Source organism: Dromaius novaehollandiae, chromosome 1 (assembly GCF_036370855.1).
Source record: "Dromaius novaehollandiae isolate bDroNov1 chromosome 1, bDroNov1.hap1, whole genome shotgun sequence".
NCBI classification, from domain to species: domain Eukaryota; kingdom Metazoa; phylum Chordata; class Aves; order Casuariiformes; family Dromaiidae; genus Dromaius; species Dromaius novaehollandiae.
In genome coordinates, this window is record NC_088098.1 from 37329276 (window position 1) to 37353745 (window position 24470).

General features: G+C 41.0%; 1 protein-coding gene across 5 annotated transcripts in view; it reads left to right on the forward strand.

Annotated features, from left to right (window-relative positions):
* The window catches only part of TPH2 (tryptophan hydroxylase 2), a 97613-nt gene extending 81700 nt beyond the window's left edge, over positions 1-15913 (forward strand). For 2 of the 5 annotated variants that reach the window (XR_010388411.1, XR_010388414.1), the window contains 2 exons: positions 214-336; positions 938-12725. The gene's annotated coding sequence lies outside the window, so the exon portion shown is untranslated. Of the gene's footprint in view, positions 1-213; positions 337-937; positions 13810-15451 lie in introns of those variants that run through there. The other 3 variants (XR_010388410.1, XR_010388413.1, XR_010388416.1) reach the window with 3 other exon arrangements.
* The last annotated feature ends 8557 nt before the right edge of the window (positions 15914-24470 follow it).

The window sequence follows — 24470 nt, forward strand, 5'->3', positions numbered from 1 at the left end:
TGTATTCCTTTTCATTTGCACACTCATAAAATGAAAAAAGCGGTCTTGATTCTCTGCTGTAGGTGCTTCAACACTTGTTATAAATGTGGTTATAAAAACTGATTACCTCTTAACAAATAATCTACATGTATTACAACATAGCCACAAGGATAGATGTGATCTGGCTGGTATTACAAGAGACTTCTGTCCTTTTTTCCCTGACACTGAACACAGGGGCCTTGCGTTGTCCTGTGGAGGACAATGAACTACTGGCCGCCAAATGATGGGAGAGCAATGTTTGATGCTGAGAAGGCCTTGCTGGAAATGCCCGCTGAGAGAAAATGCTCGGCAAAGCAGGTATTTCTTGGAACGGGACCTATCTACTAGCCAGGCTTTATCTATACCTCTGACTGCTTTGGAAATGTCAATAATACCAGCCAAAATGGGAGGCGCGTGAGCACGGAAGGCAGGGCATCTTGCTGAGCTCTGGTAATAATGACCGTGCTGCCGAATGTCATTTACCAGTGCCTGCCAGACAGTTGTGCTCTTTACACGACTTTTCTGGCAACGCATCTATTCGTTTATTCTCCTTCCCACTTTATTGTATGTAACTTGTATAGACATATTTATGGAAAGAAGCTGCATTTTTCTCACATCTGTTGAGAATGATTTGTTGCTGCACTTGTTGCTTCACGGGAGTGCTAGTAACTTTGTTTCTTACCTTTTTTCCTTGTACTCACAGAATATTAGTGTGTCCCTCCATTTTCTTTTTCTTAATGGCAAATAGGAAGTCAGAGAGATATACTCCAATAAAGACAGCCACAGAAGTGTCTGGGTAATTGGATTTCTTGCAATTCAAGCTATGCTGGAATACAAAATACAAAATTGATGAATGATGTGGCTTTTTGTTTTTCAATCAGCCGATTGCAAGGTAAATGCTTCCTTCACTTTTGTACAGCAATGATAAATTGAAGATGAGACATGTTTTGGTGAGCCAGGGGACTAGGCCAGCATTCAAAAGCAGAATGTGGAGGATCTTGTGTTGGTGGGCATCCGAAACCCCCTGAGTCCTGCTCTCCTGGAGTCCCTGCAGGGGTGGAAGTTGTGCAACGTGGACGAGTTACAGGAGGGAGTTGGGGGCATGCGTGCGTCAGGCACCTCTGCTCCCCACACAACGGCATGCAGACCTTTTCTCCGGGCCGTAGCCTTGCGAGTTCTTAGTCTTTGTACTGAGAGTGAACACTCAAGCACCGCTGTGGGCACCGCTGGAGGTTACACTTTCCACCACCCCGGGGTCACCCTCCTGCCCTCTCTGGTGGGCAGGTCTGAGGAGAGCTGAGCCTGGACCCTGCTCTTACCTGGTGAGGCAGAGGGGGTCTGGATGGTTGATGCAATGTCCTTCCTGGTATAACTGTTTTCTCTTTTTACCTGGAGCAGTGGCCGTATGGTTCATGCATGCAAATGACTGCTCCCAGCCTTAGCCAGACAATTCTTTTATATTCAGGTGTGCTGTGAGTGCTTCAGTCCAGCAGTTTCTGATGTACTGGAGTGAGTTTATACCGCTGTGACCACCCCCTCCCTGCTTCAATGTAGCAAGGCCATGCAAAGGAGAAATCTAGTTCTTATTTAGGATACAGAGATTTAAGTATTCCTGCCTAATTCCACACTGAACAGCTGTTCTGCAGCTCCTCATATTAAACTTCTGAGAGAGCCAGCCCAAAGCAGTTACTCAAGAAGCACTCCGCTCCTGAAGTTCTCACTAAAATTTAAGTAATCCAGACAATCCTTCAACTCCTAATTCAGCTCATTAAGTGTGTGTCCTGAAGTGCCAAGGACAGCATAGGGTGCCTTGTATGTAATATTGTCTTTCATATGCCGATTTTAATGGCTCTCTGAAAAAAAGCTTCAATTACAGTTTCCCTTTTTGGAAAAGGCTTTCTTCTAGGCTGCCTGAACTCTCCCAACCCCAGTTTCCGGGCCAGTGTCTGCCAGACTGATTTCTGCTCCAGGAGGTCCAGTCCACTTGCAAGAGTCCCCGACTCCTGCTAGTGCTGGAGGGAGCTGTGAGGAGCAGCTACCATGAGCATGAGAAAGCATCTGGAGGCTTCAGAAAGGCAACACCTGATAAACACAGAGAGGTGATCGTAACACATAACAGGGTTTTCCAGTGCCAGAATTGCTTGCTTTTCTGAAAGTAAGAATTTTAGCCTGTTGAAATGAGGATATATAATGGGAGAAATTTAGTTTTGATGGAATATTCTTTAAAAGTTTTATTATTATTACTTTTTGCACTGAAGTGTCTCATTGTGTCTCATGAGAATCACCATTAGTCATTTTGACTTGCATTCTATTCAATTCAAAGATTAACAGAGGGTTTTAATGAAGTTCAGATAAACTCAGTAACAATACTGGCATACAAGACAATTATTTTGTGCACAAATCAAGAACAAAAACAAACAAAAGCCTACCTGAAGATTTCACAAAGATAATGCCAAAGAAAATTAAAAAAAAAAAAGATAAGAGAATGAGCACAGATATTACTACCTTGAATTTTGTGAAATGTGTTTTATGACATTTGGCCATAATCACAATTAGCAATACTCTTAGAGCTGTTTGCTTGGTTGTGTGTGCAAATCTGAATGTGTGAGTTTGAGAGTAACAGTGGCTGTATAAATTAATTTTCTTGTGAAGATCTGATTGCTTCACATATTATAGCCTGTCTACATCCTACATTCTCATCAAGTGTTGCTGATTAGTTTTTAGAATGTAATTGAAGAATGAAAATAGAAGAGCAAAATGTCTGATTTATAGACTGAATTGGTTATGCCCAGTGATTTCTGTGGTGCTGGTTTAAATATTCTGTTATTAAATTGATTAAATAATTAAATGCTGCTATAAACATGTCAGATGGTATTTCACATCAATTTCCTACCACTCAGTGGAACTCTCATTTACTTACCAATGTAGTAAGTAGAGGTATCTGTCTATTACTGAAGTAAAGTTGGTGCTAGTCTTAAACGTGACTGTTAAAAAATACAGGAGAGAAGGAAGGGATGAAAATGCCCTCTAAAATCATATGTTGTTAAAAAGCATAGTTAACATAGGCAGATCACGTTGTTTGGATATTCCTTATTCATGTTAAATAAAAAAGTACAGTGTGCTAGATCTTTGCTGTGTTGAAAAGCACTGAGAAAATAATTTGTTTCAAAGGGAAAAGACGATTTCTGTGATTACTTGTTGTCTTTAAATATAGTCTTGTGGCAATATGATCCCCAGACCACATGCTGAACTCCTTATGTATTTATTTAATTGTAGAACTAAATCTATATTTGGGGAAGCATGAGGAGTTAAGACTGTAAGAAATCCCAAGATCAAAACTAAACCGCTTGCTGCAAATCGTAATGTTAGTGAAACAGATGAATTAAAAGTGATGTTTTGGAGGAAAATATAAAAGCTGATAAAATCCATGTGGAGCAGCAGGGAATTATTATAACGAACTGTTATAAGTAGTCAGCTGTAGCCAGAGAAAAGGATAGCAGCTGCTGTGGGTCGATCTCCATGTAGAAGTGAGGCACGGCGGGTGGTGTACCTTTGGATCGTCGTAGCTGAACTCCCTTTCTTCATATCTCTTTGCACCTGAACTCCTGCTGCCTATTTTCTCTCTTTGGGTCCAAATCTGTATTTTTTGTTTATCCCAAACTTACCTGGAGTCTATTCAAGTTGTGCTAATGGCTGTAGTCTGTTTCATAACCTCCTGGGGAGACGTTGTCATTGCCTGGGTTTGCAAATTTTTGAAGGAAGAGAAAAATCTGTATGTGCCTTTTTGATAGTGTTCCAACTTTGATGTGTTACCTGACTGCTATTCCCCACCTACTTGCATGGAAGATGGGGGGTAGCAGACTACATTTCATGCAAAGATTGGGTAAAGTGAAAAGTGTAAGCAGCCTGTGAAACCCAAGTTGTTCCTCTTGCAGTGGCCTAATCATTGGGCTCCACTGTCATACGCCAGGTTGCACCTTATTTCTGCCTCAAAGGACCTTAAAAACTCCAGAGTGTCTCCGTTTGCTCTTCAGAAATCTTTGGAGATTTTTCTGGGTTGTGGACAATATCCCAAACAGATCTTGTTTAACAAATATATCAAAGGTAAGATGTTTTGTATCTGTTGCTGCTTCATGCCCAGAGCCCTCCAATAAAATCAGAGCATTTTGGAGTGTGGAACAAAATGCAATAATATTATAAAATTTCATCAGTATGAATGTCCACTCTTCACCCCCCCCCCTCCCCACTGATATCACCTCCCACATTTTCAGTTTTTGAAACCTCCAGTGCAAAATCTGACCAGGAGAAGCCTTCCTAATCCTGAAAGCACAGGGGAGCCAGGAGTCAGTAGTGAGCTGGGTCAGGAAGATGCGGGCATGGCTGTGTGGATAAGCCTAGACGGTTGTGCTTTTACAGCCTTTGGTGGGCATGGGTGAGCACACTGTACTCTCTATAAGCACCTTGTGAACAGCCTGATACAGCCTGGCTGGGCATTTGTGAGCATATGAAATCCCACATGCCCTGGCGAGAGGTTTCACTGTACCTGGGGCTGCATTTGCCATGCACAAGGGGGCTGGTCCTGAAGGCTGCCTCAGCGCTGGTTGGACATCCTGCAGGGTTACGGCACGGACAAACGCACACCTTATCAGCCACTGCATTCCTGCCGTTGTGGAAGATCAACCTCAGATGAGTATCCACAGGCTAAGGAGACCAGCAGCCGCACGCCTGACACTGTTTGCTGGAAGGTCTGGCAGGAGATCTGTGAGCGCTGTCTCCAGCATGCTCTTCCAGACCTACAAGCTGATGTATGCAAGTCTCAGCACCTCCCCACGGAGGAATCGTTCGTTTGCATTCTCTGTGCGGTGCCCAAATATAAATACGGGTATAAAAATGTTTAAAGTAGATTGAGGAAATTATGTTCATTGATGCAGTGTTGTCAAGAGTGCAGCTGGCTTGTCAAAGAGGATGTCTCCTTCACTGATACTGCTGAACAAGGTGGTCCAGATTAGTGACACAGGACACCTCTCAGGAGGAGCGGATACATTTGTGTGGAAGGAGATACCATGTTTGATAAATTTTTCTAAGATGAGTTCTGAGTTTCTGCTGTTGTGCCCTGCTACAATTTCTGTGATTTTGTTTTTGTGTGTTATCTTTAAATTTTAAGAGCATTCTGGATGCACTGTTTTTTGCCTCTAAGAATTTATTTCTTTTTCTCTTTTTCTTAATGTATTCCATTAATTTAAAAGAAAATCTAGGCAGAGGCTGAAGGTACGCTTTGTATTTGGCAAACAGCAATTTCCAAGCATGGATTTGTCTTACAACAAATTTGAAATGTCTCATTTTTAAACATTCAAATGGAATCTACATTGCAGGAATCTCAATCTGCATCAATGCTCTGCCACAGTGTCTGCTTGCCATGTACTCATGCTTTTTCTCATTCATTGAATGTTTTCAGGACTTAACTGTTTAGTGATTTAGAACTTGGATTCGAAGGCAGTCATTCCTTCTATTGCAGCAGCAGTCAGATGCTTAGACACCTACCTACTCACTGTCATTTTGCAAGTGCAAAAGCAGAGGCCTTTTGGCAACTGGTCATTAATCAGGAGCCGTCCGACTCAGATATAAAGACTGGAAACCGCTTAATGCGTTTCACGTTCCCTTTTTAGACTGGTTCTGAGTTGAGTAAGCACACACACTCACTATTCTCTGAATACCTATCAGACAGAGTACATTAAAGGTTTTTTTTTTTTTTTTTTTTTTTTTTTTTTTTTTTTAACTTACCAGCAAAGAAATTCATCAAGAACTTATGGTTCAATGTGTCATAGGAAACTTGGGAATTTGACTCACTGGGTCTGAAAGCATATATTCCAGCTGAAAAGATGATAAAGGAGATAAAATTGTCATTGTGATTTTGAGGCCAAGATTCCTCTAGATTTATTTAAGAGAACAAGTTAAATAATACTGCAAACAAAAGCAGAAAGCTTATAAAAGGATCAGGATAAGTACAGAAAAATAGAATTATTTTTCAGCAGTAAAGAAACTAGAGAAGGCCAATAGATCTTGACGACAAGTCAGCAGTGATCACTATAAAAGATATACTTGGAATGGACATCTCCACAATTCAAGTGACTGGCTTTATTCCAGTCTTTATTTCTAAGTCTTAAAAATGATAAGTGTCTAAATAACTCCAAAAGGTTTGTGGGGTTTTTTTTGGTAGAAATCACTGTAACCAAGAACAAATATGACTGGAATTTGGAAGGCAACATTTGTCATTACTAAACTTGTTTGCTTATTTTTACAATTCTTCAAAAAGTATCAAGCATGGAAGGTTTCAGCTTGTAACAAATCTGCAGTGTTGTTAGAAAATGTGAGAGTAGCTCCTTTGAGATGCTCTCTTTCTGTCTTGTAAATACACTCTGGCAATTTTGTGTAGCGTACAGAGAGCCAGACACAAGTGTCTGAACATCTCAGATCATTCAGCATTATTTGATCTCAGTATTGTACTTGAGAGTACATTTTATTAAATGCAATACTGAGAAACAAGGACAGCTTCTAAACCTCATGTCAGTGAACCAAATACTAAAAGTACAATTATAAAACTATAATAAATATTTCTGCATTTAGTCCATATTGTAAACTGTGCACATACACGGGATAATGAAAGACTTAATACTGAGACGTTTTCTGCTTTGCAGATTACTTTAGGCTACCACAACCCACCTGCGCTGTAAGCAAGATTATTTTCTTTTGCTAAAAGTGAACATTTTAAGATTTATGTGTGCATGAAGAAGCAGGCAGTTACCTGTATCTGACAAGTAAGATGTACACTCTATAATGTCTCCAGAGTCAATATATTTGTGTGGTCTATAACTGTCACTGCTTAGGAAGTGGAACTTCCTCCCCTCCCCAGACAAAAACCAAGGCTCTTTTGTACTGTTTACTAGACATGTCCTGATTCTTGTTCTGTCAGAATAAACTGAAATATAAACTCTGTTTCTCTGCAGAAAATAAAAGCTCTACAACCTTTTTTTGTGAATGGAAATAAAGCAGGTTGAGAGATAAGTCTAGGGGCTATAATTACAGAAATGTATAAAATGAAACTGTCAAATAATTCCTTTGAAGACACTTTTTAGTATGTATTTCAGAAAAGGAGCAATTCGTATGATGCCAAGCATCATTAATTGAAATTTCTGTGCCTTTACTTTGATAAACTCACTTCAATTACTTGACCCTTTAAACTCTCCAATTAAGTGGTCTGCACTTATTAAGGGAATGGCATGAAGCACATTACCTATGTGAAATTCTGCCTGTATGTTATGTTCATTGATGGAAAGAGAAGAGGTGTCGATTCACTTATGGAGTGACCGTCTTTCTGTGAAGAAGTGGGTGAAGAAGGACGGCTGGTAAAGGTGATTTGGACATTGATTTCTGTAGGGCTTGATCATGCCATTTTCTGAATAATCTGACCCTATTCAGCCAAGGGCTTGAGCATATGAATGAGTCCCATATGGCAGGTCAAGGACTGTAAGGTCTTGGGCCACCTGCCATTGCTGTGGCACAGCAACCATCCACATGGACTGGAGGTCGCTGCCTCCAGTGCACAGTGATGTACCTGTCGGTGACAGTTTTCCATTTCAGGAATATTGTTCTCATAATTGGATGCACAAACAGAAACTGAGCAGATGTACTAAGGTTCTTCCTTATTTTTCTTAGTATTATTTCAGCTATTACGATAATGCTGTGATAAACTATAAAAATGTCATACATGGAGACTGTTTGTTTGCATTTTTTCCAGCTTTCTAAGAAGACAGTAGTACCCAGTGGCTGACAAATGCATTAACTTGGCACAAGCCCATCTAATCATTAATGACATCAAGAATGTGCTACAGATCACTCACTCAGGCAGTCACAGGCTAGAGCCGCAAAAGGACTTGTGTAGAAATAGATGCCTAAATCTAGTGATGATCTGGGACCTCCCTTACCTTCTCTCCCAAAATGTCTGCTCAACCGCCCCTTTGCTCACCGGGCATTTCCCTGTTGGTGCCTGCAATCCTGCTTCTCTCCAGACCTAGCACAGTGCTAGTGTGAGCTGTGAGAGCCCGTCTCACAACCAGCCCAGCTGGGGAGTCAGAAATCTCCCAAGCGGCAGCATCACTCTCCTTTTAGGTGTCAGCTTGGTGTCCAGGGCATGCCATGCCTGCAGAAACTGCGGCTGAGCTGCTGGCACGCTGAGCCCGTGCCTATCAGATTCATTTCTTTCTGCTATCCTGTCTGCATCCAGCTTTCTGTCATCCTATACAGTGCTCTCTGTTGCTTTTCTGCGCTTGTGGTTACCAGTGCAGTGAGGTCTTGGAGCACGATCACTACGAAAAAGCAAAGAGAAATGGTAGCGAGGCTCTGGACTAAGGGATCTACCCAGACAGCGGGGTGTTAGGGTGTTACTTCAGCCGCAGATTGAAGCTGCCTCCATGGACAGATTTAGGGAGTCAATTCACACTGGGTGGTAGGTCTTTTGATGAGACCCCATAATGAAATAGTTGGAGGACCTGATTTCTTTTACAAGCAGATAATGCAGGTACAATTTCACATTAGGTATTAATCCTATAATTTTATGTTACCTTTTATATGTGACAAGAGGTAAAACTGTTTCTGAGCATCATTTTTAATGCCATTTCTTTGAAAACCACAAATATTGTTGCAAATCTGTGCACAGTTCTGAAACAGACTGAGTACTGTCCACACTAACAGATGTCAGAGGGAGGAAAGAATAAGTGTTTTAGGCTACCCTGATTCCACAAGTGCTCTCAAGTTACCTAACTTTATAAACCACATGAAATCCCAAGGCTGCTTTAAGCTAGGATGTCCAAATACCCTGCGGCTGATAGGCTTAGGTTTAGACAATTCCCAAAGGAATCTGAACTAATTTCTGTTCCCTATAGTGACTACTGATGTGAAATAGTTGTATCTTTATCTTACACTGAAAAAAAAGCAGTCTCAGCTTCAGGCAAACAAAACCATGCCTCAGATTTGTCCTCTGCGTGTTAGACAGGAAGATGCCTTTAATAGCAACGGGATCTCCCTAAAGTAGGGAGATGCTTTGAGGACCACCACTGGTTAATGGAGGCTTCTGGGGAAGAGAAGAAATGGCCAACGGGACCCTGCAGAATAAACTGACAACACTTATCAACATCCTCTCCAAATTAAGTGGGTAAAGATTTCTTCAGCTAGATTTTCACATTTAAACCAATTCTGTTTGAATATCTATTAATGTATGATCAGATACTTTGTCCCCGTAATTCCCCTTCCTTTCTGGTCCCTCAGAAAATGCAGTGCATCATTTGAACTCTCGTGTGCCACATTAGGATCTCTGTGATTTAAGTACAAAATGTAAGCAGTAGGATATGTATTACTTATCAGTAGTGGGCATGACTACTCAGGGACTTAGATGTTTAAAAGCTGGGCACCGCATGGCTACTTTTTGAGTATCCAGCTCCCAGATGCTGACGTGAAATGCTTACCTCGCCCATTCAGTACCGCAGCTCTCCCTTTTTGGCTGAGGGTGGCTCAGCTCCCCTATTCCTTTGCCCACATCCCTGCAGACTCGCTGGTCAGGACTCCTGCAGCAGTATTGGCCTGAGTCTCTTCAGGGCAAGGAGACCCTAAGACTGTCGGGATTTGGGGAGGCAGGTGACTTTATATGTTTATCCTGGAAGTGAATGGCAGAGGAAGCACCATTTGTGAGTTAGTAAGTGGGCTCTGGAGGGTGCCATCAGTACTTTGCTCCTTATCCATCCAGAAATAATTTCAGCGAGATTTCTGTGGTCACACATCTCTGGGACAAAGCTCTATTCACCTTCTGTTTTATACCTCTGCATTCACATTTCCTTCTTCTTTTTTTAAACAAATAGAAAACAGTATTTAAATGATATCTTTCTGTCTGTATTTATCCACTGTACCTTTTATATCATTTGAGGCTGTTTGTAGCATACCTGCTCTTAGCAGTTTTGGGAGCTGAAGCATGGAAGAAAAGAAAATTACATGTTTATCTTTATTTGATTTCTTAATTTTGAAAAGCATGGATAAGTTAATTAATCAACAAAGTGGTTTTAGATTTATCCCATTAGCAGTTAGGGCTGGGAATGCTGAGCATCTGACTATTTTTGACATGTCCAGAACCTGAGAAGACTGTTTTTTATTACAAATTGGGTTTTTTTTTGTCGCTTCAGGATAAGGTATTTTTACATTTTTTTCAAACTTTTTTTCTGAGAAATGAAACTGCTAATATTAGCTAACACATGTATCTTGGCTTCCAATAGCTTGTACTTCATGATTTTGTAGGGAGAGTAATGGGATGGTCTTACACTATGGTTACATAGATCTGCATATTTTCTCTTTAGTTGGTGAAGTTGAGGTTCAGGGTTCTTCCCATGGTTCTGGTAAGGGACAGCTAAAAAGTTCAGATTCTGATCAGCTAATAATAATTAGTAGCAATATCACAGAATGCTAATAATTAATAATTAATAATTAATATATGTTTGGTGATAATTCTTTAAAAATGCAATCAAGAAACAATGATCCCATTGTGCCAAAATTTCTGTACCTGAAATTTACAGTCTAAATATCCGAGGTATCCATACTTAATTCATGTTCTCTGTGTTTCTATATGTTCTCTATGTTTGGATGAGGTATTTAGCTGTAGATGGACCACTAAGTGAAAGCATGTATGAAATTCTGTGAGGTTCTTCCACAACCAAACTCTTGCTCTGGCACAAATCATCATGTTAGTGAAGCAATATTTCATCTTTCTCAGATATGCTGGGCTCATGTTTTGTAACTTTCACAATCAAAAAATGATGAATTTTTCAGTTTATTTCCAAGATCTATCTAAATATGCTTTATGATATGCCTGTAAGAGTTAAAACAACAATACATGTCTTATGGGATAGAAGGGCATCATTGACTTAATATTGCCCCAGTCACAAAAGGATTATATTATGTAGTGTATTTCCTTGCTGATGCATATAGGATTACAGGATAATTCAGGCTGGAAGGTACCTCAGGAGGTGTCTAGCCCAAAGCAAGGTCAGCTGTGAGGTCTGACCAGGTCGCTCAGGGATACAGATCCACAATGAGGTCTTCAAAACTTCCGAGGATAGAGACTTCACAACTACTCTGGGCAACCTGCTCGGCTGTCCTCATGGGGAAAAGGTTTTTATAACTACTCTGAACCTCTCTTGTCTCAGCTTATGCCCATTGTCTCATCCTCCTGCCATGCACCACTGCAAAGAGACTGGCTCCATCTCCCTGATGACCTCCTTGTAGGTACTGGCGGGCTGCTGTCAGGTCCCCCCCGGAAGTTGTCCCTTCTACAGGCTGAACAAGCCCAGCTCCCTCAGCTTCTCCTCACAGGGCAAGTGCTCCAGCACTGACCATTGTGGTGGCCCTCCGCTGAACTTATTTCGGTTTATGGATGCCTTTCCTGTGCTGGGGGGCCCCAAAGCAGAAGCAGTATTCTAGATATGGTCTAACAGGTGCTGGACAAAGGGAATGATCTTTTCCCTCAGTCTACTTGCCCTGCTCCTGTTCATGCAGCCCAAGATGCTGTTGGCCTTCACCATGGCCAGGGCACGCTGCCGGCTCACTGCCCACTAGGATCCCCAGGGCCTTTTCCACAGAGCTGGTCCCCAGCCGTCCATCCTTGGCTCTTGTTTCTGCTGGTTTCTCTTGAATTGTTTAAGGTCAGAAATTTAAATACATCATTAGGGGTCCAAAATAGACCCAAATAGGTCGTACACACAAACAAAGTTACATAGGCATAATTCCATTGTTTACCTTCTCCCTAAATTAAGACTTTTGGAAGTTATTTAGGATTAAGGAAGGATATAAATTTCAAGTGAAATAGCTATTCTGGGCAATTTTTCAGGTAAACAACCTCTTATTTGATTTTTTTCCCCCTGTGATTATTCAGTAGTAAGAAAATTAAAGACCATACTCCCTAACAAAAAACTGTTATTAGGTATTTGGCCCAAATGACTTGATTGTATCATTTTAATGAATACAGAAAAAATTAATCAGCACAAAAATTCATTAATTATAACATGACAGAAAGCTGCTGAAATAGACAACAGTGGTTCTTTAAGATACTGATAGTTACTCAGACAGAATATTTCAAAGGCATCTCACAAATTTGTCGAATGTGTGGGCATCAGATTCACCAGGCATTCATAAAATCCTATTACAGCTGACAGCAGGAAAGGGGCCAGCACTTTTCCTTTTATGAACATATTTCAGTAGGGAGTCACTCTGTTAAAGCTAACTTATTCTACAATAATCTACATACGCAGAAGATAGATAGAGGAATTTACTGAAAAAAGAGGATCCTGCTTTTAGAAGCACATCTCTCTTCACAAGTAAAACTTGATCAAAAATGAATACTTTGTGAAAGAAGTTATCATGCATATAAGAGAGCCAAAAAGATCCTAAAAATGTATGGAATTTAAAGCCATATCAGGGCTACTAGCAGTCCTCATAAATGAGGATAAAGGTATATGTCTGTATAGATCTGCAGAAATCAGGAAGCTGCACTTTTTTCTTGAATGCTGTTCCCTTCTTAGTCCATTTCTTGCAATAAATGCACAGCAATCAACTTCTGAACTAGAATCCCCAAACCAGATAATATTAAGGGGCTGAAATCTGAAATTCCTTTCCCAGATACTTAAAGGAGAGAAATTCTGAAGGAGAAAACTGAGACAGAGTGTCAGAAAAAACATCCTATAGCGTGGTTTAAAGTGCATGTTGCTTTCTTGCAGTAAATGTGAAAGCCACAATATTTTTTTTCTCTGAAATCTTGATTGAATAAAACATAGTAGCAGAGCTGTTTCATGTCCAGAAAGTCTTGACACGTGGTTTAGAAATTAAGAGATACTAGTTTTAATAGAAAAAAAAAAAGGATCATTTTATTCACCTTCAGGTTTCTTTTTTTTTTTTTTTTTTGCGTATTTCTGGTACTAATCTTTTCTCTAGTCTGGAGACTGACTATTTTTTTCCCACATGGCAGCCGAGAGTGTTTCAGTGTGTTATGGTTCATGCTGGCACGGAAAACATCAGATTGGAGAGAGACCTGTGCTAAGACTGGGAGCGCCTGGAACACCGAAACTGCAGCGGGCAACGCCATATCCGTGTACTGACTGGAAGAGCTACTGGTAATTTCCATGGACCAGGTCTTCAGATGGTCTAAAGCGGGCTACTTCTAGAGAAGTCAGTAGAGCTCTGTTGATTCACACCATCTGGGTATTTGGCTATATAATTCCTTGGCAGTGTTACAGAGTTATAAGGGTGCCAGTGTTGTTCCGCTGTCACTCTTTGTGGGTTGATTCTATATTTGCTGAAAGAAAACAATAATTGAGGCACTGTTATTTGCTTGACAGATAATACTCATGGCAACAATCTCCAAGGCATTTATTGTGTACACAATTATTGAGAACATTGACAGTTTTCCTTCACTTGATGACATAATAAAATACTATAATTAGTACAAAATGTACTCAGAATTCAAAATTTAGTTGACCAGTCATGTTCATTGTTGTTGTGACTGACAGATTTTAGTGGAGAAGGATGAATTTACTTAAATGATATTTGCATATATTTTTCAACTGATGCTGATTGATTTAAAGTAGCCAAAGGCAATATGATTTCTCAATTTTTGTTTCCCCACCAAGACCACTCACATTTGTTTTGAGGTTTTCCATTAATCTGTGCAATTTATTGAGTAAATTGCTGTTTATTTCATCATGGATAGGTGCATTTGCTACTAAGCATAATGAATGCTTGGTCTTTTGTTCCAGTGGTGTGCCATTGAAAGGAAACAATGACTTGTCTCTGCATGCTTTGCTGAGTTTCAGATCACAAGAATAGGAAGTAAGGTCAGTTTTCTCGGCAGAAGGAGGTTGTACTAGTGCCGTGTCATTCATAGGAACAAGGTTGCTTTTCTAATTTTGTTAGAGTCAAGTGCTGTGACAGTGCAATGATATCTAAACAAGTAAATAGTAGGAAGAGGAGTGTGTTTGTGCTGTGAAGACAGAAACGGTAGAAAGAACACCCCAAAAATCAGTGAAGGGGATAATGATACACAGGACCCGTGTACCTCTTCCCTGCTACTGCCTAGCAGAATATTTGGTGGTTTTTGATTGCTTCATTTGCTATCAGCCACTTGCCATAAAGCATTAAATTGCCACATAACTCTTTTGATAGATAGATAGCTGTAGCATAAATGCATGCAAACCTTTATCAGCACAAGCGCAGCGTGCTTGGTGAGGCACGTCCTCATCAGATATTAAACCCAGGTCAGAACTCCAATTTGGGGCTTGAAACCTGTTTAAATTATTCAAGCTCTTCACCACATGCAACACCACTCCTTAGCTCAGTGCCCTTGATGGTCAGAGTTGAACCGGGGGGTTAGGCTGACTTCTGAATTGAAATAAGAGAAAGGCACTTAAGAAACTGCTATTTGCTGCAGCTAAGTCACCTGTAATCGTAGAATTGTAGACTCATGGAGTGAGGAAGGGACTTCTGGAGGTCATCTGCTCCAGGCCCTAGTTCAAAGCAGGTTCACTGAAATCAGATTGCTCAGGACCTTGTCCAGTTAAGCTTTGAGTACCTCTGTTGATGGTATAACTTTTGAGTACCTATGCCATAACCTCTCTGGGCAACCTGGTCCAATGCTTGACTGCCCTTATGGTGAAAATTTTTGTCTTAATCTCTAATTGAGATTTCCTGTGTTGCCACTTGTACCTCTTGCTTCTCATCCTTTCCCTGGGAAGAGTCTGTCTCAGTCCTCGCTATACACTCTCTATTAGGTAGCCGAAGAAAGCAAGAAGATCCACGTTTAGCAGTCTCTTCCTAAGGCTGAATAAATCCAGCTCTCTCATCTTCTCCTTGTACAAAATGTACCCTGACCCCTCCAAGGTCCAGGAGGAACAGTGAGGTGAGGCACAGGGACTCTTCCCTGCTTTCCCTTCCCTGTGCTCCAATCGGGTATCGGTGCTGATGCTGGAGATCAGGAGCAACGAGGAGGAAAGAACTGCACAGGCAGGTGTGAATCTAAGCAGGCTGCTGGGGCCCATGTCTGTGAGTGCAATAAACCAACCTCCAAGCCCAGGGTTAATGGGAAGTCATGTGATTAGGGAGGAGAGGGTGCCAGGATCATCTTGATTTGGGCCAGTGTCTCTGCTCAGAGTCCCACAAGCTCTTTGGAAGAAGAGCTGGTGCCTTCAGTGTAAGACTTCTCTGCAGCAGATACAGATCAAGAATCCCGACCGCATGACACATCATGTGCAGGTACTACTTATGTACAGCACTAGTGTTTTTAGAATTATTTAAAGAAGGTTTTTAAAGATGTTATTGTGATTCTTGCTTGTATTCTTCCTCCTACAAGGCCCTGCTGAGATGCATTAAGCATGTAGCAAGAAGAAAGAAGAGATGTGCACTGATGGTACAAGGACTCGTTCAGTGCACATTTGACAAGACTGGATTCAGTGAGAGAGGCTGTCTTCACAGATGAATTAACCATGCATGCCTGTCCAGTGCAGCAAACCTTTCTTCTAATCCCCACATGACTGCGGTGTTAAATACAGAATATCTGATGATATAAGACAAGAGTCTGCCTTCAGAGTCTAGGTTTTGAGTCTACCAAACTCATTCCCATTTTTTAAACTACCATAAACTTGAATGAGGTGATGGGAATACAGAGGAAAGGAAGCCGTGACCTGACACTACCCTGCACGGCTGGATTTTTGGGGTGGGAACTGCATGCTCTGGCTCTTAAGACATATTGGAGTGGCTGCATTCCCTTAGAGCTCCCAGAACCAATACTCTGCGCATACACAGATTGCTTGGTTAACACTCTTTTCTGGTACTCACAGTAACTACTTCAATACAGCATTACCCAGCAGCTTTCTGAGAAGTCGTTTACTTGTAAAAATCCAATGAACATCTGATGGGACATGGCAATTTCTTGTGTCTGTCAGTCTTATTCAGTTGTCAATGCACAGCATGTTGCAGAAGCATTTCCAATAGTGGGAAGTAAAGTCCTGTTAATCTCTGTAAAACCCAGAAATAGTTCCTCAATCATCTCAATGTAATGGGTGATTCTCCTGCTAAGATAGCAGTGTCTACAAATTTAAGGTAGCTGTGAATTCAACAGAATACTAACTGAGATACAGAGGCTTTCACGGCACGATCTAGTGAATCATAAAGATATGCATGTTCAAGCAGTTTTTAAATTTCAGTTTAAACATCCAATTGCAGTGCAGCATCAACATAACTTTGTCACAATGTTTAGTGGGAAACACTCAGAGCAAAATATTACCCTCTCAGCCAAATACATGTCAGAGAGAAATATTCATGACTGTCTGTATGGCTGTGGACTTAAATGCAAGCTCAGAAAAAAATACAACATTTAAAAAAAAGTATTTATTTTAGTTTGATTTTAATGAAATATTTGACAACCATGGAGCATGAATATCATTATTTACTGCAGGATTTAATTAAAAGGTGCCTATTTTAAGAAAAATAATATATCTGTCCTGAAATACAAGTGCTACGATAGGCAGGTGAAGTATGTATGGGAATACAGTTTTGAAGTACACATTTATTGTATGTATGCTTTGAAGCTTGTTTAGGGACCAAATCTGGGAATCTGTAGAAGGGACCTCTGTGGGTGAGGAGTTTGTAGTGTGGGGTGGTTGAAGCAAGCGGGATCCCCACGAGATTGCAGTGTCTATTACTGCCACTTTCCTTTCCCCCACAAAGGACAGCTGCTTGCTCCACGACATTATAGAGCCTTATGGACACTCCAGGAGGTTTTCAAACTTCTTCTGCTCTGTCCTATACCTGCGCTTAGCTGGGGTCAGCCACATGAAGAAATGGCCAGGATCTGGCCCAAAATAATCATTGCAATAACCTGCCATATGTAACTGTAACTTGCATCAGGGTGGAGGCCTTATTAAGATTTGCTGAGCTTTGGGTTGGGATCCAGGGGAGCATGAGTCTGTGAAGGATAAATTCCCTATGGTGCAGGGCTGTGCTCCTTGCTGGGACCTGATGGGCCCATGCGTTGTGAGGGCAGGCAGAGGAAGGGAGGGCTGTACACAGCCTCCCAACGCTGGATGTCCGAAAAGGAGAAAATACATATTTCACTGTCTGATAAGATGGTGGAATTGGCTGGCTTTCGGAACAGATGTGGCACTCTCAATGAACACACCTTTTATAGTAATAATCTGGATGAGTTCTCCGCTTATGTCCTTAAAGTGAACTGCTGGCCAGAAATGTTTGCTATATAGAAAAACAGCCAGGATAGAAAAGAACATGTGTGATTGCCTTGAAAACAATGCCACATTGCAGATAGATACATAAAATCCAGTGTTTTCAGACTTCCCCAGTTCAAGTATATACATTCCTTGGTGCATATTCGCAAGTATAGTTTGCACACGTGTGGAAAATGTTCCAAACTCCCCTACAAGAGAGTCAGCATTTCTCAGAACGCCTCTCCCTGTGACCTTAATGGATGAACACCACAGATTTCATCCTCTGTTTTTCTCCAGCTGCATTTCCCATAGCATTCGTGGAGAGAAAAGTTGTTGTTCAGGCAAGCGGCCTCAGTTTCCAGCCAACATATTGCCCGTGATAACACTGCAAAGAAGAATCTGAAAGAAGGAGGGTCCTAATCCTGTTCGTATTCAAATCCAAGGTAATGTACCCGTGGGGTTAGATTCCTCCTCGCCTTTTACGTGGTGCCATTGTTTGCATCACTTTAAGAGGGTATAAAAATGCAAGTCCCCCGGATTTGGAAAGGTGTGAGGGGTTCTCACGCTGTGGGATAATTGGTGGGCCCCAGGGACACCTGGAGGAGGGGCCCTCTCCCTTCCAGGACTCAACTGAATAATCGAGACTCTCTCAGGATTTGCACAGTTCTCCCTGGATGATGGGCCCGGATCTAAAACAAACAAACAGGTAGCTAGAGACAGAAAAAAAACCAAACAAAAGCAAACCAGTGTGTCTCTGAACGGAGGATCCTCCATCCAAAATTAGAGAGTAAATTAGTGACCCATTGGTGGGGGCTGCACGCTGCTTGAGCAGCTCCTGGTGTGCTCGGCGGGAAATGCTAGCTCCTCTGTGTGATGAAAAGCAGGTCAGTCACTGAGTGCCTAGAAGTGGACTGAACAGCCTCGCTATGAGCTCATGTGGCTGTTTTTTTGAAGAACCCTTGGCCTTATGTTACTTGTTTGCATGAACACACACTTCTCTCTCCATTCCCCTAACAAGAGAAATAAAAAAACCCAACTGCTGTAAATCAAGGAAAATTCATAACTTGCTTGAGGTATAACAGCTGTTGATTTAAGGCTCAACATCTTTGGTAGCACATTGCTGCTAGGAAGATAAAAATCTTTTTGACAAAGTTGTGACCATAAAAATTGCAAGGCTTTAGTCAACATTTAGAGAGGATTTGCATCTCTCTTATAATAAATAACAATAATAATAGTTCACTTTTATATGGTGCTTGCTAGTTTCAAAATGTTTTACAAACATTAGCTAATTAATCTTGTTGAAATACATTCCCTGGCAAAACAGTGATATATAGTCCAAAATGTATCTCATAAAGGGGGCTGATGACTCATAAAATGCAGCATTTTCCTCAGTGTGTGACTATCGCTGGCTTTTAAAATGGCACATATAAAAATCACACACCTTTATATTTTGCAGCCTCTTCTTCAATTATTACATGTGTGTAGTAGCCGCTATGGCTAATTTGGACTGGGAGCGTGACTGGAATTTAGATCTCGAATCTGATTCTCCGGTCTCTTAATTCTGTGGTTTCAGGTCCATCCGTTCAGATTAAGGGTGCTCCCAGACGTGAGCTCCTGCCCGCCACGGCTGATCGCCCCGAGCCCCTGCTCGCGGTCCGTGGGAGAAGCAGGCTGCTCCCCCCCCGGCAGTCCGGTGCAGGATCCGGGCTTCGGGGCAGCCCCTACACCCTCTGCAGAGGCTGTGGAGGCAGAGCAGCACTGGCAGGTCTGGGCAATACTCCCTTAAATACTTCTTACTCTGCTTTGGTAACATACGGGAGACCCGAATGGGATAAGTGCCAAATTGGCACTCCTTTTAATGCCCTTTTTTTTGCTCTGGCAAGGTCAAAAGTGGTCTCGGCGTAACTGAGAATCTGGCCCTTTGCGTATCCCATTTCATTCCCTCTTTATGCCTGTCCCTGAGGAAACTGGAATCCAGCCTATGACTGTGAAAAAGTGTTTTTGCGAGCACAGGTTCTAGCACATATTTCTCGACTGACAGCCATTATTTCCGTGAGAATCCTACCCGTCAAGCCATAGTGTAGGCTTTACTATTGATAATGGCTGATGGAGGTTTTCCTGCTGCTCCCCAGCAAAAAAAAAAAAAAAAAACCTCTGTGCCCCCTGTGCAGGCAACATGTCCTAGAAAGTTGGAAGCATAAAAGAAGATTGTTACTAGGGATGTGCTTCTCCCAGTGTGTAGTTAACTTTACTGCTTTCACCACTGTTCACTGTCTCTTACTTAAGAATTAAAGTAGGCAAAACCCCCATAATCTTTAAATTGATTGAAGATGAAACCCATTCCCCTGCTTCACCAAACTCAGGCGAACCTTTGCACAAGACACGCATACTAATGACTCTTTGCTCTAATATATTTTACTCATGCTTAGACTTACTAATTACTGATACAACTGTGGTACTATTTTTTATAGTAAGTGATAAGGTAATTGCATAGCTGTGGAATTATTTTGTAGGAGGGTATCATTGTTAAGTACTTTCTTTTTTCTCTATAGAAATTTTCAGTATTTTAGGGAAAGTCTGTATTTTAGGGTTTCTTATTTATATGAATGCTGCTTTACACCACACAAGTAATATCAGAAGCATTACAGCGGATGCAGAAATAGTTTACTAAGTCTACAGGGCCTCTTTATGCTGGCAGAGTGGTACAAAGTGTCCTTAAACATTTATGAGAATCAGACTCTGAGAATCAGCTGTTGTTTAGCTCAGATCTGCTCTCGGTTGAATTTGGTTATTTGACTGAAGAAAACAAGAGCAGTGGAAGCTGAAACCTGTGGAGTTTGCTTTCTCACAGACAGGTCTTGCCTTTTGCACTACAGCAGAACGGGCTGGTGGTTTTCACTGTGGTATCCTAAAAAGTTTTCAGCATCTGCCAAGATGCTTCTTCTTGGATGCCAGCTGTGCCTTTCAGTCCTGCCAGGCCCTGCACATCATAGGGCCTATAGGAAGCCTGTTTCCAAAGCCTCAGCTGCCCTAAATGACTTGCTAAGACTTCAGGAGAGGAGAAGACATCTGAAATGGGGAAGCCCCTGTGAGTTGGCGTTGGGGAGGTAGGATCTGGAGACATGTGGCCATAGTTGTTGACCTGTGTCAGATAGGCTGCCCCTGTGCTCTGTCCCTTCTCGCTGCAGTCCTGCCCTCCATGGTGCAGGTCTGGCTTTTCTAGCAGAAGTGCTTATCTGAATAAGCAGGCTTAGAGCTATATGAGTGCTCTAGCAAATCTTTAAACGTTTTGTCTGTGTTGTGAAAGATCGCTTTGAACAAACGGAATAACGTAAGTTGCTGACCTTCTCTGCTTGTGTATTCAGTCATAAATGATGACTCCCAACTAAAATACGTATTTACTACTTTTTCATTCTGTTACCTCTGAAGAGCCACCATCACCATGGAAGTGTGAGCAAGAGTTGCTCTGATTCATGCTTTGCCCGCAGAAAAGCTGCCTGAGTTCACACTGCAGTGCTCTTATCACTGCTGATGCATTAAGTCAGAAGAAGCCAGCTTTTTGTTCCAAGACTGACTTTGCAGGATTGCCCATTAGCAAAAGATAAGTTTTCTTCATGACTTTAGCAGATCTGATCTGACAGTTGTCAATATGTGAAATGTGAATGTGGAACCTTTATTATACAAGTTCTAAAAAGTTACTTTATAGGCTAGAAACCATATTTTAAACAGTGAAACATGATGTTTCAGTGGCAGGTATATTTTTCAGAGCATCTCTTACTTCTAATAGTATACTTTTTGCATGTTAATACATGACTTCTTATGTTTACACCATCACTTAAACACTATTGCTGTGACCTCAGACTTACAGAGTAATCCCTATGCTTTTATTTCTTTAGCTAGAATTTCCATTTGAGCCTGAAATTCAATGTTCGAGAAATCCAGTCTGAGTTTGTTGTTCAGACTATCCTTCATATTCAGTACTGAGCATAGAGCTGACTTCACTTTTTTAAGCTGAACTATTGTCAGCTGAAAAGGGGGAAGACTAATGAAAACTTTGCTGGTAAACAGTGATCAGTGCTGTTGACCAAATTTTAATTCATGTAAATGCTAAGGAATTGGCATAAATTTATGCGTAACAACTTTGTGCTAAGTGGTAAACAGGAAAGGAAAAAAATACCATCATTGGACCGGGAATTTCTGAGAACCTAATACACAACAGCTAATCCTTCCACCTTTGCAAATGTCAATGCACACAAATGCTTTGGATAGATGCTCAGGTTCCTCCATGACAAAAAAAGGGCAAAAGCTCCAAATCTACAAGAGACAGCATAAGAAACAGGTCAGAATGTGGAGCTAGCTAGTAAAGAAATTTGGAGGACAGGAGAGTCCAAATGGTATGTGTCTTGTATCACACCTCTCTTTCAATCATTTTTTTCTTAAAAAACAGAAGGACTGCCCTGCATTTCACACCTGAGTGGGTAAAGCCTTCAGCCAAGATGTGCGAAACAGATTCAACCCTCTTTGCTTTCTGGGGAATTCAAAGCCACATCTCCATATTCAAGGAGAGAGTGCTATGTTATAATTTATTTTGGGAGATACAGGTCTGAATATTCTTCAGGAAGATACCTGTGACAGCCAGGCTTTCAGCATCACAGGTCTGAGTTTAAGTAAGTGCTTAGACTGCACTTAAATTCCCTTTTGGATATCCAGATCAGAGAGCTATTGCCACAGAGACAATAACATTGCTAAGCTGACAGTAACAATATCACGACAAATACATGGTTTTGACCTTAGGCTGAGTTATTTTACCTTCTTTGACATCAAAGCCTATTCTGAGGCAACTGCTGAAGAAAAGTAACTTTTGGTTTTGTGATATGAAAAGCAGAAACACAACTGTTTATGCAGGGAGAGTTTTTGGCAAGTAACTGTAATGTCCCTCCTCAGTCTTGTCATGCCCTCTTTTCTCACCCCACAGGTTATTATATAGTACAGCTGGCTTAAAATGTTACTTAGATTTTTTTTCTTTAACAACTGAAACCTTTTAGACCATTTTGACCACAATTAAGGCAATGACAGAGAACTGTGGGCAATTCTAAGCCATTTCTTAAAAATAAAAGAAACACATTTAGCTCCTTTTAATTGTCTCTACTTATGTGCAGAATGATGAGCAACTTCTTTGTAATCCTGTCAGCCCTGCAGAGCATCTCATCTCTGTATTGTCACTCTTGGAGCTCTATAAGGAATAGTTAGGATAACCATCCATTGATTCAAGCCCCTTGTAAAAGTTTCCTCTTAGATGTTATCATTATTTATTTATATATTTTAAAATTTCAAAGGAAAAGGATTTGTTATAGAAAAGCATAGTTCTTTAAAGCTAAAACAGCAGGTTCCCCAATACCACTATTTTACAACTAAAATAGCATAGTGTGAATAGAGGAAAAACAAATAAACCAGCTGGTGAACCATTATCATTCATTTTACATGGTAAAAAACAAATATAGCTGTCATTTTCTAACATTCATTGAAAAAAAATTGAAAATGTGTATCATTCTTTAACCTAGTAAAGAAACAGAGAATTGCCTGCTATTGTGATGCACATTACTTGTGTAATATATATTACCAAGGGGAAAAAAATGAACTAGTAAGATCGTTTGAAGTGTAAAAGTAGCCTATCATATCTCAGAATCATAACAGACTTACTTGAAAGAGAGAGAAAAAAAAGAAAAGTTCATTCAATTAAGAGTGAGCAAAATAAATAGCAGTTATTTCTATCTTCCTACGCTGCTTTGCAGTCACTATATCAAGCAGAGAAAAGGGTAGGTGGGTGTGGGTGTTGTAGAAGTCTTCATAATATCGGATTTGGCTCAAATCTTCAGGTTCCTGAAGTAGTTTATAACACCAAAGTATTATTTTTAAAGGATGCCAATATAGCTGGACTTTTCTTCTGAGAATTCCCCAAGGGAGTAAAATAAGCTTACTATCATTTTTTTTTCCAGCTCAGTGGATTGGAGTCACAGAGGTAGAGCGAAGTCCACATGTTTTGTCGGTGTCAGAGGCACATAAAACTTTGGCAGACTGCTCTAATGAGCAGTATTTGCTCTCCATAGGATGTTGTTCATTTTGCCAACACCTGCCCTGGGAGCTGGTCTTGCTGAGGACAGTTTTGTCCTTTGCTCCTTATTGATGAGACTAAATACCGAGCTAGCTGACTTCCTGGCCCAGCTCACCTGGTCCAGTTGCATGATTCACACCCTTCTCCTCCCGTAATTAAGACCAAACCTACAAAACTAATCCCCAGTGGAACATTATGGCAATCTGCTTATAAGAAGTCTCTTCTAGCCCAAGAAAGTTTGGGACTAGCTAGCTCTACAGAAAGCCTTAGCTGGCGTCACTTGCCCCTTCCAGTGTTCAAGGGTGGCTCAGCCCAGCTTCTGGCACTCTGCAGCTCATTACTGCTGCACTCTGTATGAATTGTGTAACCCTTGTTTTGGATTTCCAAACCAGCTCAATTCAGAAGTTGTCCATCCTAAACTCTTCAGCTAGCCCTTTCGAGACGCTAATCGATGGCTGGCTCACGTGTCCGGGATGGTGACAGCTAATGGAAAAAGCACCAATGGGAAACCTGCTCACGGAGGTAGAGGGTATCTTGTGCAATTTGGTTAAATATCAAAACTGCTGTCTAGTTTCCTTAGAGCAGTTGCTGATCACACATTCCTCATCCTTTCGAGAAGACCATCAGCAAAGACTAATAAAGTTCAACCCTGTTGGGGGAGGGGGAAATACTTGTCATGTAAATTTTTTTTCTGTGGTCAATATATAATAGCTTGCTTCAGGAAAAAAATGACAGATACTGTGTTTAGGGGGAACTAAAGAGTTACACAGAGTTGGGTAAGAGCTCCTTCGCAGGAACTCAGGGAGCACAGGACATGAATTACCTTCTAATTTGTAATATCTTAATTGTGACGGTTTACACTGAGAAATAAACAAAGCCATTTTCACGTAATATGCCTGGCAAGCATTTATTATAGCATCCTCCAGAAGCGATTTCCAGTGAGATGTATTTTCATGTAGATTGTCTTATTAAAAAGTTAAGGAAATTGGAGAGTATATTTGACAGATAAAATTAGAAAATTAATGGAAATGGATAAT